This window comes from Manis javanica, chromosome 5 (genome assembly GCF_040802235.1).
Source record: "Manis javanica isolate MJ-LG chromosome 5, MJ_LKY, whole genome shotgun sequence".
Classification (NCBI taxonomy): Eukaryota; Metazoa; Chordata; class Mammalia; order Pholidota; family Manidae; genus Manis; species Manis javanica.
The window spans coordinates 91,374,631-91,388,438 of record NC_133160.1 but is presented as its reverse complement, the minus strand read 5'-3'; the positions used below and the strand labels follow the sequence as shown (position 1 = coordinate 91,388,438).

Genomic DNA, 13,808 nt, shown 5'->3' with positions numbered 1-13,808 from the left:
GTATATTGCTTTGGGCAGGATGGCCATTTAGACGATATTAATTCTTCCTAGCCATGAGCATGGGATGAATTTCCATTTATTAGTGTCCCCTTTAATTTCTCTTAAGAGTGACTTGTAGTTTTCAGAGTATAAGTCTTTCACTTCTTTGGTTAGGTTTATTCCTAGGTATTTTATTCTTTTTGATGCAATGGTGAATGGAATTGTTTTCCTGATTTCTCTTTCTATTGATTCGTTGTTAATGTATAGGAAAGCTACAGATTTCCATCTGTTAATTTTGTATCCTGCAACTTTGCTGTATTCCGATATCAGTTCTAGTAGTTTTGGAATGGAGTCTTTAGGGTTTTTTATGTACAGTATCATGTCATCTGCAAATAGTGACAGTTTAACTTCTTCTTTACCAATCTGGATTCCTTGTATTTCTTTGTTTTGTCTGATTGCCATGGCTAGGACCTCCAGTACTATGTTAAATAACAGTGGGGAGAGTGGGCATCCCTGTCTGGTACCCGATCTCAGTGGAAATGCTTTCAGCTTTTCGCTGTTCAGTATAATGCTGGCTGTGGGCTTATCATATATGGCCTTTATTATGTTGAGGTACTTGCCCTCTATTCCCATTTTGCTGAGAGTTTTTATCATGAACGGATGTTGAATTTTGTCAAATGCTTTTTCAGCATCTATGGAGATGATCATGTGGTTTTTGTCCTTCTTTTTGTTGATGTGGTGGATGATGTTGATGGATTTTCGAATGTTGTACCATCCTTGCATCCCTGGGATGAACCCCACTTGGTCATGGTGTATGATCCGTTTGATATACTGTTGAATTCTGTTTGCTAATATTTTATTGAATATTTTTGCATCTACATTCATCAGGGATATTGGTCTGTAATTTTCTTTTTTGGTGGGGTCTTTGCCTGGTTTTGGTATTATGGTGATGTTGGCCTCATGGAATGAGTTTGGGAGTATTCCCTCTTCTTCTATTTTGTGGAACACTTTAAGGAGAATGGGTATTATGTCTTCTCTGTGTGTCTGATAAAATTCCGAGGTAAATCCGTCCGGCCCCGGGGTTTTGTTCTTGGGTAGTTTTTTGATTACTGTTTCAATTTCTTTGCTTGTAATTGGTTTGTTTAACTTTTGTGTTTCTTCCTTGGTCAGTCTTGGGAGGTTGTATTTTTCTAGGAAGTTGTCCATTTCTTCTAGGTTTTCCAGCTTGTTGGCATATAGGTTTTCATAGTAGTCTTTAATAATTCTTTGTATTTCTGTGGAGTCTGTCGTGATTTTTCCATTCTCATTTCTGATTATGTTGATTTGTGTTGACTCTCTTTTTCTCTTAATAAGTTGGGCTAGAGGGTTATCTATTTTGTTTATTTTCTCAAAGAACCAGCTCTTGGTTTCGTTGATTTTTGCTATTGTTTTATTCTTCTCAATTTTGTTTATTTCTTCTCTGATCTTTATTATGTCCCTCCTTCTGCTGACTTTAGGCCTCATTTGTTCTTCTTTTTCCAGTTTTGATAATTGTGATGTTAGATTATTCATTTGGGATTGTTCTTCCTTCTTCAAGTGTGCCTGGATTGCTATATACTTTCCTCTTAAGACTGCTTTCACTACGTCCCACAGAAGTTGGGGCTTAGTGTTGTTGTTGTCATTTGTTTCTATATATTCCTTGATCTCTATTTTGATTTGTTAATTGATCCACTGATTGTTTAGTAGCATATTGTTAAGCCTCCATGTGTTTGTGAGCCTTTTTGTTTTCTTTGTAGAATTTATTTCTACTTTCATACCTTTGTGGTCTGAAAAATTGGTTGGTAGAATTTCAATATTTTGGAATTTACTGAGGCTCTTTTTGTGAGCTCGTATGTGGTCTATTCTGGAGAATGTTCCATGTGCACTTGAGAATGTATATCCTGTTGCTTTTGGATGTAGAGTACTATAGATGTCTATTAGGTCCATCTGTTCTAGTGTGTTGTTCAGTGCCTGTGTGTCCTTACTTATTTTCTGCCCTGTGGATCTATCCTTTGGGGTGAGTGGTGTTTTGAAGTCTCCTGCAATGAATGCATTGCAGTCTATTTCCCTCTTTAGTTCTGTTAGTATTTGCTTCACATATGCTGGTGCTCCTGTATTGGGTGCATATATATTTAGAATGGTTATATCCTCTTGTTGGACTGAGCCCTTTATCATTATGTAGTGGCCTTCTTTATCTCTTGTTACTTTCTTTGTTTTGAAGTCTATTTTGTCTGATATTAGTACTGCAACCCCTGCTTTCTTCTCACTGTTGTTTGCCTGAAATATGTTTTTCCATCCCTTGACTTTTAGTCTATGCTTATCTTTGGGTTTAAGGTGAGTTTCTTGTAAGCAGCATATAGATGGGTCTTGCTTTTTTATCCATTCTATTACTCTATGTCTTTTGATTGGTGCATTAAGTCCATTTCATTTAAGGTGACTATTGAGAGATATGTACTTATTGCCATTGCAGGCTTTAGATTCGTGGTTACCAAAGGTTCAAGGTTAGCTTCTTTAGTATCTTACTGCCTAACTTAGCTCGCTTATTGAGCTGTTATATACACTGTCTGGAGTTTCTTTTCTTCTCTCCCTTCTTATTCCTCCTCCTCCATTCTTCATATGTTGTGTGTTTTGTTCTATGCTCTTTTTAGGGGTGCTCCCATCTAGAGCAGTCCCTGTAGGATGCCCTGTAGAGGTGGTTTGTGGGAAGCAAAATCCCTCAGCTTTTGCTTGTCTGGGAATTATTTAATCCCACCATCATATTTAAATGATAGTCGTGCTGGATACAGTATCCTTGGTTCAAGGCCCTTCTGTTTCATTGCATTAAGTATATCATGCCATTCTCTTCTGGCCTGCAGGGTTTCTGTTGAGAAGTCTGATGTTATCCTGATTGGTTTTCCTTTATAGGTGACCTTTTTCTCTCTAGCTGCCTTTAAAACTCTTTCCTTGTCCTTGATCCTTGCCATTTTAATTACTATGTGTCTTGGTGTTGTCCTCCTTGGATCCTTTCTGTTGGGGGTTCTGTGTAATTCCATGGTCTGTTCGATTATTTCCTCCCCCAGTTTGGGGAAGTTTTCAGCAATTATTTCTTCAAAGAGACTTTCTATCCCTTTTCCTCTTTCTTCTTCTTCTGGTACCCCTATAATACGAATTTTATTCCTTTTGTATTGGTCACATATTTCTCTTAGTGTTGTTTCTGTCCTGGAGATCCTTTTATCTCTCTCTATGTCAGCTTCTATACGTTCCTGTTCTCTGGCTTCTTTTCTTTCAATGGCCTCTTGCATCTTATCCATTCTGCTTATAAATCCTTCCAGGGATTGTTTCACTTCTGTGATCTCTTTCCTGACATCTGTGATCTCCTTCCGGACTTCATCCCACTGCTCTTTCATTTTTCTCTGCATCTCATCCCACTGCTCTTGCATTTTTCTCTGCATCTCATCCCTTTGCTCTTGCATTTTTCTCTGCATCTCTGTCAGCATGTTCATGATTTTTATTTTGAATTCTTTTTCAGGAGGACTAGTTAGGTCTGTCTCCTTCTCAGGTGTTGTCTCTGTGATCTTTGTCTGCTTGTAGTTTTGCCTTTTCATGGTGTAGAGATAGTTTGCTGGTACAAGTGACCGCTGGAAGAGCTTCCCTTCTTGTTGGTTTGTAGCCTTTTCCTGGGAGAATAGCGACCTCTAGTGGCTTGTGCTGGGCAGCTGTGCGCAGACAGGGCTTCTGCTTCCTGCCCAGTTGCTTTGGGGTTTATCTCCGCTGTTGCTTTGGGCTTGGCCTGGCTGGGGCTGTTCCTCCAAAATGGTGGAGCCCTGTTGGAGGGGGAGCTGCCGGGAGGCTGTTTATCTCCGTAAGGGGCCTCTGTGCTCACTGCTGCCCAGGGGGTTAGAGTGCCCAGAGATCCCCAGATTCCCTGCCTCTGGTCTAAGTGACCTGTCCTGCCCCTTTAAGACTTCCAAAAAGCACTCTCCAAACCAAAACAACAACAGCAACAATGAGAGAGGGAACAGAAAGAAAAAAAAAAGGAAAAAACACGCAATTTTTTTTTTTTTTTTTGTCCTCAGGTGCCTGCCCCAGGCACCCGCTCACTGGTCCTGCTGCCCTGTCTCCCTAGCACCAGGGTCCCTGTCCTTTCAAGGCTTCCAAAAAGCACCTACCCACCAGTCCCGCAGGGAAGGAAGGCTCGATATTCTTTGTCCTCAGGCGCTGGTCCCAGGCACCCACTCACCAGTCCCGCCGCCCTGCCTCCCTAGCACCAGGGTCCCTGTCCCTTTAAGGCTTCCAAAAAGCACTCGCCAAAAAGAGAGAGAAAAAGGGGAAAAACGCGCGATTTCCTCCATCCTCAGGTGCTGGTCTCAGGCACCCACCCACCGGTCCCACAGGGAAAAACGCGGGATATTCTTTGTCCTCAGGTGCCGGTCCCAGGCACCCGCTCACCAGTCCCGGTGCCCTGCCTCCCTAGCACCAGGGTCCCTGTCCCTTTTAGGCTTCCAAAAAGCACTCGCAGAAAAGAGGAAAAAAAAGGGGAAAAACGCATGATTTCCTCTGTCCTCAAGTGCCGGTCTCAGGCACCCGCCCACCGGTCCCGCAGGGAAAAATGTGGGATATTCTTTGTCCTCAGGCGCCGGTCCCAGGCACCTGCTCACCAGTCCCGCCACCCTGCCTCCCTAGCACCGGGGTCCCTGTCTCTTTAAGGCTTCCAAAAAGCACTCGCCAAAAAAAAAAAAAAAACCGCTCACATTTCTTTCCACTCGCCGGGAGCCGGGGGGAGGGGCGCTCGGGTCCCGCCAGGCCGGGGCTTGTATCTTACCCCCTTTGCAAGGCGCTGGGTTCTTGCAGGTGTGGATGTGGTCTGGATGTTGTCCTGTGTCCTGTGGTCTCTATTTTAGGAAGATTTTTCTTTGTTATATTTTCATAGCTCTATGTGTTTTTGGGAGGAGATTTCCACTGCTCTACTCATGCCGCCATCCTGGCTCCGCCCCTTTGATGCATTTTTGAATTAAGTTTTCTAATATTTTATTGAGGATTTTTGCATCTATTTTCATCAGGGATATTGGTGTATAATTTTTTTTGTAGTGTCTTTGTCTGGTTTTCGTATTAGAGTGATGCTAGCCTCACAGAATAAATTCGGAAGTGTTCCCTCCTCTTCAATTTTTTGAAATATTTTAACAAGGAATGGTATTATTTCTTCTTTAAATGTTTGGTAGAATTTTTCCAAGAAGCCTTCTGGTCACGGAGTTTTGTTTGTGGGGAGTTTTTTGATTACCAATTCAGTTTCATTGCTGGTAAGTGGTTTGTTCAGATTTTCTGTTTCTTCCTGGGTCAGTCTTGGAAGGTTGTATTTTCCTAGGAATTTGTTCATTTCTTCTCGGTTGTCCAATTTATTGGCATATAATTTTTCATAGTATTCTCTACTAACTTTTTGTATTTCTGTGGTATCTGTTGTGATTATTCCTTCATCTATAATTCTATTTATGGATGTACACTGTCTTTTTTTCTTGATAACTCTGGGTGGGGTTTATCTATTTTATTTTCTCAAAGAACCAGCTCTTGGTTTCATTGACTTTTTCTGTTGTTTTATTTCTTTCTATTTCATTTATTCCTGCTCCGATCTTTATTGTGTTCTTCCTTCTACCAACTGTGGGCTTCACTTGTTCTTCTTTTCCTAGTTTCTTTACTTGTGAATGTAGACTGTTTATTTGGGTTCTTGTTTCTTGAGGTAGGCCTGTATTGCTATGTATTTCCTTCTTAGAACTGCCTTTGCAGCCTCCCACAGATTTTGGGCTGTTGGTTTTTGTTTTCATTTGTCTCCATATATTGCTTGATTTCTATTTTAGTTTGTTCATTGATCCACTGATTATTTAGAAGCATGTTGTTTAGTCTCTGTGTATTTGCAGGCTTTTTTGTTTTCTTTGAGTAATTTATTTCTAATTTCATACTGTTATGGTCTGAGATGCTGCTTGATACAATTTTAATCTTTTTGAAATTATTGATCTTTTTTTGTGGCCTAGTATATTATCTATTCTGTAGAATGTTTTGTGTATGCTTCAGAAAAAATGTTTATCCTGCTTCTTTTGCATGGAATGTTCTGTAGAGATCAGTTAAGTCCATCGGATCTAATGTATTGTTCACTGCTTGTGTTTCCTTAATTCCTGTCTGATTGATCTATTGATGTGAATAGTGTGTTAAAATTTCCTAACATGAACGTGTTGCAATATATTTCCCCTTTAATTCTGTTAGTATTTGCTTTATATATTTAGGTGCTCCTATGTTGGGTACATAGATATTTATAGTGGTTATATCCTCTTGTTGGACTGACCCCTTTATCATTATGTAATATCCTCTTTGTCTCTTGTTACTTTCTTTCTTTTGAAGCCTATTTTGTCTGAATAAGTACTGCTACTTCTGCTTTTTTCTCCCTGTCATTTACATGGAATATCTTTTTCCATCTCTTCACTTTTAGTCTGTTTATCTTTGGGTATGGAATGAGTCTCTTATTGGCAGTCTATAGATTGGTCTTGTTTCTTTATCCATCCTGGCACTCTGTCTCTTTTGGTTGGTGTACTCAGTCCACTTACATTTAAGGTAGTTAATGATAGGTGTGTATTGCCATTTTGTTAACTGTTTTCTGTTTGCTTTTATATCTCCACTTTGTTTCTTCCTCTCTTATGCTTTTTCTTGACATTTGATGGTTTTCTTTAGTGTTGTGATTGGATTTCTCCTTTTAATATTTTGTGTATATTCTATAGGCTTTAGGTTTTTGGTTACCATAAGGCTTAAGGATAGTGTCCTAACTACGTAACTGTCTGCATTAAGTTCCTGATTTCTCTATTTCAAGCACAATCTAGAAGTACTTCTTTTTTCTTCTGTGTCTTTCTCCATATTTTATGTATTTGATACTGTACACTTTTTGTGTATTCCTTGATTGATTTTGTCTATATTTTGTTCACTACTTTTGTTTTAATTTTGTACTTGGTAAATAATTGGTCTTCTAGCATTACTGTCAGTTTATTGTTACTCATGAAAACTATTTAGGCTTAGGAAGATTTCCATAGCAGTCCCTTTAACATATTCTGTAATGCTGTAACTTATAAAATCTCTGACCTCCATTTATTCTGAAATTGTTTAACCTCTGCTTGAAATTTAAATGATAATCTTGCTGGATAGAGGATTCTTGGTTGAAGGTCCTTCTGTTTCAATACATTAAGTTTTTCATGCCACTCCCTTCTGGCTTGTAAAGTTTCTGCTGAGAAGTCTGTTGGTAGCCTGATGGGGTTTCCCTTATAAGTAATTTTTTCCCCTCTCTCTGGCTGTTTTCAGTACTCTCTTTGTCATTTTAATTATTGTATGTCTTGGTGTTGTCTTCCTGGTGTTTCTTTCATTAGGGCTCTCTGTGCTTCCATAACCTGAGTGTCTATTTCCTTCCCCAGATTAGGGAAGTTTTCAACAATTATATCCTTAAAGAGACTTTCTATCCCTTTGGCTCTCTCTTCTCCTTCTGGTACCCCTATTATGTGAATATTGTTTCATTTGGATTAGTCACACAGTTCTCTTATCATTCTTTCATTCATAGAGATCCTTTTTTCTCTCTGTTCCTCAGCTTTGTTGTGTTCTTGTTTCCTAGTTGCCATCTTGCTGATTATCTCCTCTGCTTGCAGCAATCTATTATTCATCTGTCTCATTTTATATTTCACTTCATTTACTGTATTCACTTCATTTACTGTATTCGTCAACTGTGAGTGTCTCTTTTTCAACTCTTCTATCTCTTTGTTGAAGTCCTCACTGAGATAGTCAATACTTTTCTGCAAATCAGTGAGCATATTTATGACTGTTACTTTTAAATATTATACCAAGAACATTGGTGATCTCTGTTTCTTTTAGCCATCTTTCTGGTGTCTAATCCTGTAGTTTTCTTTGGAACATATTCCTCTGCCTCCTCATTTTGTCAGGGTTTCTGTGTCCCTCCCTTTGTATTAGCTGGATCTGCTATGCTTCCTGGCCTAGAGAGTAATGGCTTTATGAGGAAGGTGTCCTGTGGTGCCCAGAAGCTCAAAAATATTTACTGTCCAATGCCTGGTTCTCCTTTGCAGTAGAGCCTTAGTTGCTGTTGATGGGCAATTAGCAGGGCTACCTTTTGTCTGTCTGCTGGCAGTGGTCTCAGTCCAGTGAGGTGAGCAGTTTGCCTGAGCTGACCCCTTGTGATCAGAGCAGTGGCTTCTGCTGGAATTGTTGTGGGTGGGACTTCCCTCTGCCTGTTGTGCAGCAATGGTCAGGGCTGCAGGGTTAATGGAATGGGCTGGGTAGTTGCAGAGGCAAGGCAGGGTACGCAGCACATGGCTTGGCTGTGAAAGGGAAGGAAGGAGTTCTCAGAGCTGGCTCCTGCAGGCACCTCCCCACTTGGGCTGAAACAGCCCTGAGAAAGCTGGGAGATCCTCTCTCTGCCTGCTAGGCAGCAAAATCTGACACTGCTGGGCCGAGTGGGCTGGCATACACAGAGAAGCGCCTTGGGGCTGACCCACCAGTGAGAGGGAAGGAGCATTGGGGACTCCTAAGAGTGCCCAGCCTGTTGGGCTGAGGGAGGGCTGGGGAGGTATTGCCCACCTCCCCTTTATTCTGCAGAGAGAGCTCCATCCTACCCTCATCACTCTGGCACCCCTCCCACTGCTGGCAAGTCATTCAAACTGCCATGTCTGTGTTGGGTCTCAGTGGGACAAGCAGAGCATGCCTGTCCTCCCCAAGTGGCTGTAGTCTCAGCCTCCCAGAGTGTTCTAACTGTCCCAGGTGTCCAGTTCTACTAATCACCAGAACCCAGTGCAATGTGGACTCATGTTCCTGGAGAAGATCTCCAGGGCTATGTGTGCATGGTTCCTGGGTGCCTCTCCCCCTCCCCCCATTCTATTCCTCTTCCTCCCATCTGTGGCTGGATGGGGGAAGGGTTTGGGTCCTGCTCAATCATGGCTCTGACACTTTACCCTTTTCTGTCTGGTTTTCTCTTCTTTCCCAGGTGTAGGCTGGCTGTTCTGCAGAATTTAGGTCGATTTCAGAGTTAGCTGTGTTTGCTGTAGTTGCTTCCTTGGTGTGTGTGTGGGAGGGCGTTTCTGTCTTGCTTTCTACTCTGCCATCTTTCCTGCCCCCCTTCCGCATAATCCAATTTTTAGAAATTGTTTTTTCTCTCTGTTCCTCAGTTTGGTTGTTTTTCTATTGCCTATTTTCCAACTCATTGATTGTTTCCTCTACTTCCAGCAGTCTACTATTCATTCCCTCCATTGTATTTTTCATTTCAGTTATAGTATTTTCTGTTCTGAGTAACTCTTTTTCATATTTTCTGTCTCTTTGTTTAAGTTCTCCCTGAGATCATCAATTCTTTTCCCCTGTTAAGTGAGCACCTTTATGACTGTTACTTTAAAATCTTTATCAAGAAGACTGGTAATCTCTGTTTCATTTACCCACCTTTCTGGTGTCTTGTTCTTTTGTTTGGAACATCTTCCTCTGCTTCCTCATTTTGTCTGTGTTTCTTCCTTTGTATTAGATGGGTCAGCTATGCCTCCTGGTCTGGAGAGCAATGGCCTTATTAAGAAGGAGTCCTTTGGTGCCCAGACACCAAAGAGTCTCAGGACTCTTTGCTCACCTGTGCCTGGCTCTCCTTCACAGTGGAGCTGTAGTTGCTGTTGGTGGGCTGTGGGTGGGGCTGCCTGTCTGCCATCAGTGTCTGCTCTCTGTCAGCAGAGATAGCTTGCCTCTCTGTGCCCTCTGTGTGCTAGATGTTTCTGCTGGGTGGTGTTGTGGGTGGGACCACCCTCCTCCTGATTGCCAGCAGTGGCATCCATTACTGGGCTGGGTAGGTGGGCAGAGCAGGTATGCAAGGAAGCAACACTGTGGGTTGAGCTAACAGTGAGGGAACTAGAGAGTTTAGAGCTGGCTCCCAAAAGCATCCCTCCAATTGGGCTGAAGGAGGGCTGTGAAAGCCTGAAAAGTATCCTTACTTTGCTTGCTAGTCAGAAAGTCAGACTGTTGCTAGGCTAGTGGTCCTGGCAGTGCAAGTATGTAGGAAAGCATGTCATGGGCTGAGCAGCCAACAAGGGAGATGGATCTTTTGGAACTGGCTCCCATGAGCACCCAACCAGTTAGGCTGAGGGAGGGCTGGAGAAGTGTCATCCACCTGCCCTTTCTCCTCTGGAGAGAGCTCTTTCTGACTCCTACCCGTCTGGTGCACATCCCACTGCTGGTAAATTTTTCATACTGTTGCCTTTGTGTTGGGCCTCACTCAGCAGGACTGGAAGAGTGTGTTTGTCCTCTACAAGTGAAAGGAGAGTCAGCCTCCCAGAGTGCTCCGAGTCAGCCTCCCAGAGTGCTCCAACTCTTCCTGGTGTCCAGCCCCATTAATCACTAAAGCCCAGTGCAATGTGGACTCATGTTTCAAGAGCATATCCAGTGCCAGGTGTGCAGGATTCCTGAGCACTTATCCCCTCCCTTCTCCACTTCCCTCCCTCCCGCTTGTACTCTGGGATGGGGGAGGGCTTGGGTCCTGATCAGTCTTGGCTCTGCCACTTTATACTCTCAGTGTGGTCTTCCCTTTTTCACCTGGTGTAGATGGTCTGTTCTGAGTCTTCAGATCATTTTCTTGGTTAGTTGTATTTGCTTTCTTGGTGTGTGTGGAAGCTTCTGTCTTACCTTCTTACTCCACAATGTTCTCCCTCTGAGTCTTTTCCTCCCATTATTGATTTCAAGTTTTATAGTATTGTGATCAGGAAAAATATTTGATATAATCTCAGGCTTGTTTTGTTAAGTTTGTTAAGACTTGTTTTGTGACCTAAAATATGATCTACCCTAGAGAATGTTGTGTACACTTGAGAAGAATGTATATTCTGTTTATTTTTCCTTATTCATTCTCTGATGCTCTTCTGTACATAGATCCCAATCTGACCTATACGATTTTATTTCTTTATAAAGAATTCCTTTAATATTTCTTACAAGATAGGTCTACTGGCATCAAATTACCTCAATTTTTGTTTATATGAGACATTTTTCCTTAAACTTTTTATTTGAATTGGGTTTTCTCTGGGCTTCTTTGGGTAAAGTGCTAATTAGAGGAATTTGTCAGTTTCCTTTTTTTTTCAGTTTGTAATCCTGGTCCCCCAATCTCTGTTCATGGTTCTGCAAGTTCTCTGGTTTTACAGTAGCAAGCCACCCTATTATTCTGGCTCTCAGTGGCCACCAGTTCCCTGCTTCATGCCTGAGAGTTTTCAATCCCTTGGATATTCCTTTGAAGTGCCTAATCTCTGGATACCCTCTCTCCTCTTCTCATTTTCTCTCACTCCAAGTGAGGAGTGAAGCAAGACAAAACCAACCCATAGGTGCTCTCAGAAGAGTTGGTGTGTTGGAGGCACACTCTTCTCCTCTCTGTCTTTTCTGGGGGAAGTCTCAGGTTGTGTATCATCTTGCCAATGGGTTTTCAGCCCTGGGCAAATTCACTTTGGATTCAATGAGACCAAATAAATGACAGTAGAACATTCTTGGGGTGAAAGGGTTATACCCAACTTTTTACCCACAGTGGCAGGTCAATCACTAGAATCCTGTCCACTCAGAGTGAGTCTGCATGCAGCAAGCTGATCTCTCTGCCTCTGGGCTTTTCTAGCCCCACAGCCATCTCATTCTCTGTTCTTATTGTTGCCACCATTCCAGCCTCTGCTCTGCTCTCCTGCAGTCTTGCAGCCATACCACCTTGGCGGAGCTCTTTATATAGTCAATAACAATATATTGACCATGTATGTGTAGTGAGCTAGCCAATGAGGGCTACTTGAGAATCTTGGCCATAGGAACCTTCACTTAATCCACATGTGCCTTCTCCTGGTAGTGCAAAGTTGTGCCTGCCACTGCAATCTGATCTGTACTTTCCCTTATTCTCTGTTACCCCCAGGCCTCCCAACTGTGCTCATTTCATCAGTGCTCTGATTGATGAACTGGATGAGAGAGGAACTAGACCCTTAGGCAACTTTCAGAAAATCCAGGACTTCACTCAGTTTTCTCCCTTATTCCTCCCTTCTCCCAGAGGAGTTTTAGGTTGAGCACTTATCTCGGTCAGCGAAGCTGCACAAGCAGTTCTGTTCCATTGTTCTCAGCTGCTTCAGGGCCTCCAACCTCTGCTGGTTTTGCTTGTGATCCAAGCAAGGAGGGAGGTGAAACAGAAACCAAGTCCCTTGGGCAGGGCTCTGAAAAGTTGGTGTTGGCTACACAGTCCACCGTTTTCCCCTGAAAGGACAAGTTGCAGGTTGGGCCTTTCCCTCTTTGCACTGAGCTGTTAGCATTGGGAAGAGGCTGATGCAGGTAAATCGCTCTTTATACCCATTTCAATGTAATTGTTCTTGACTTTGTGTTCTTGAGTAGGGGAACGAGAACTTGGACTTCCTATTCCACCATCTTGCTGACCTCAGTCTCTGGAATTAGTGTTTTATTTGTAATCCCAGAACCTATTTTCAGAGTTTTATATTACAGATGTGGATAAAGTGAAGGTGCCTGTGGCCAGGATTCTCACCTGGCCCTGGTTGGCTAGTTCACTACTCACGTGTGGGCAATACCTTGTTATTGACTCCCTATAAAGAGATCTACCTAGTGCTCTGGGAGACACAGTGGCATGGCTGCAGGAGAGCAGAGGCTGGAGTGGTAGCAGCGCCAAGGACAGAGACTGAGACAACTGCATGGGTAGAAAGGCCTAGAGGCAGAGACCGGCTTGCTGCATGCAGACTACTCTGAGTGGACAGGATTCTAGTGACTGACCTGCCACCATAGGAATAAAGTTGAATATAAACCCTTTCACCCCAATAATGTTCCATTGTCATTTATTTGGTCTCATTGAATCCATAGTGAACTTGCCTGGGGCTGAAACCCACTGGCAAGACAATTGGCATAGTCAGCAGGATTCATTGGTGACCAAGAAAAAGAACAGGTTGCACTCTTGGAAGGAGTGTTTCAGCAGGCTGCACCTATGGTCAGGGAGACATTCGAGTGTCCCCTGTGGACATGTGGTACTGTGAAGGGGTGGAGGACTGGGGTTCACCCAAAGAGAAAGCTGACTGAAATGGCATCACTACAAAGTGCTGTGGCCTGAGAGGAAGCAGCATGAGAAGGAGCAGCGTCCTGAGAAGGAGCAGCATGAGAAAAAGCAGTTTGGGAGTGCAGGCAGGTGAAGGAAGAGGCCTGAGAAGGAGCGGCAGGAGAAGCAGCAGCATGCAGGCTGCCAGGTGCCATAGGGCAAGAGAGCGATGTATGGAGCTGTCAGCCTCAGAATCGGAAGAGTGGAGGTTTGACAAACTGGTGGGGGTGGAGGCCCAGCCCCTCTTTGATTGAGAACCCACCTGGTTGAAAGCTGATGGAAAGCCAGAAGGACTTGGTGATCATGGGTTCTTTCAGGAGAGGTGCAACCCCCTCTTCAGTTTGTGGAGCACTCCATGCTCTGCTTCTATTCTCTGGCTCAAGCACAAAAGGAAATACGGTCTGCTTCTTGCAGGAAGAATTTAAAGGACACCATGAAGGTCAAGAGGACCCAGATGTGGGTTGGTTTGAAAACGCAGGAGCAGACGGAAAAAAAATTGGATGACTGGAGCTGTGGCAGCATTTGGGCCCAGCTGATAACACCATAGAAGGATTTATTTTTCTGAACTAATCAAGATATAAATAGTCCTAAGAATGTGAGCTGGGAAATCATAAGCAATTACTTCAAGTTACCACATCTCTAGAAAATGAAAAGAGTTTGGAACTTAAGCTATTCCCTACACTTACAGTCACTTCACAATTGACAGAGCCCTTTCACTAGCATCATCTCA

General features: G+C 42.9%; 1 protein-coding gene across 8 annotated transcripts in view; it reads left to right on the top strand.

Annotated features, from left to right (window-relative positions):
- C5H4orf17 (chromosome 5 C4orf17 homolog) overlaps window positions 1–13,808 on the top strand; it is a 268,239-nt gene that overhangs the window by 104,493 nt on the left and 149,938 nt on the right. The gene's annotated exons all lie outside the window — the stretch shown is intronic.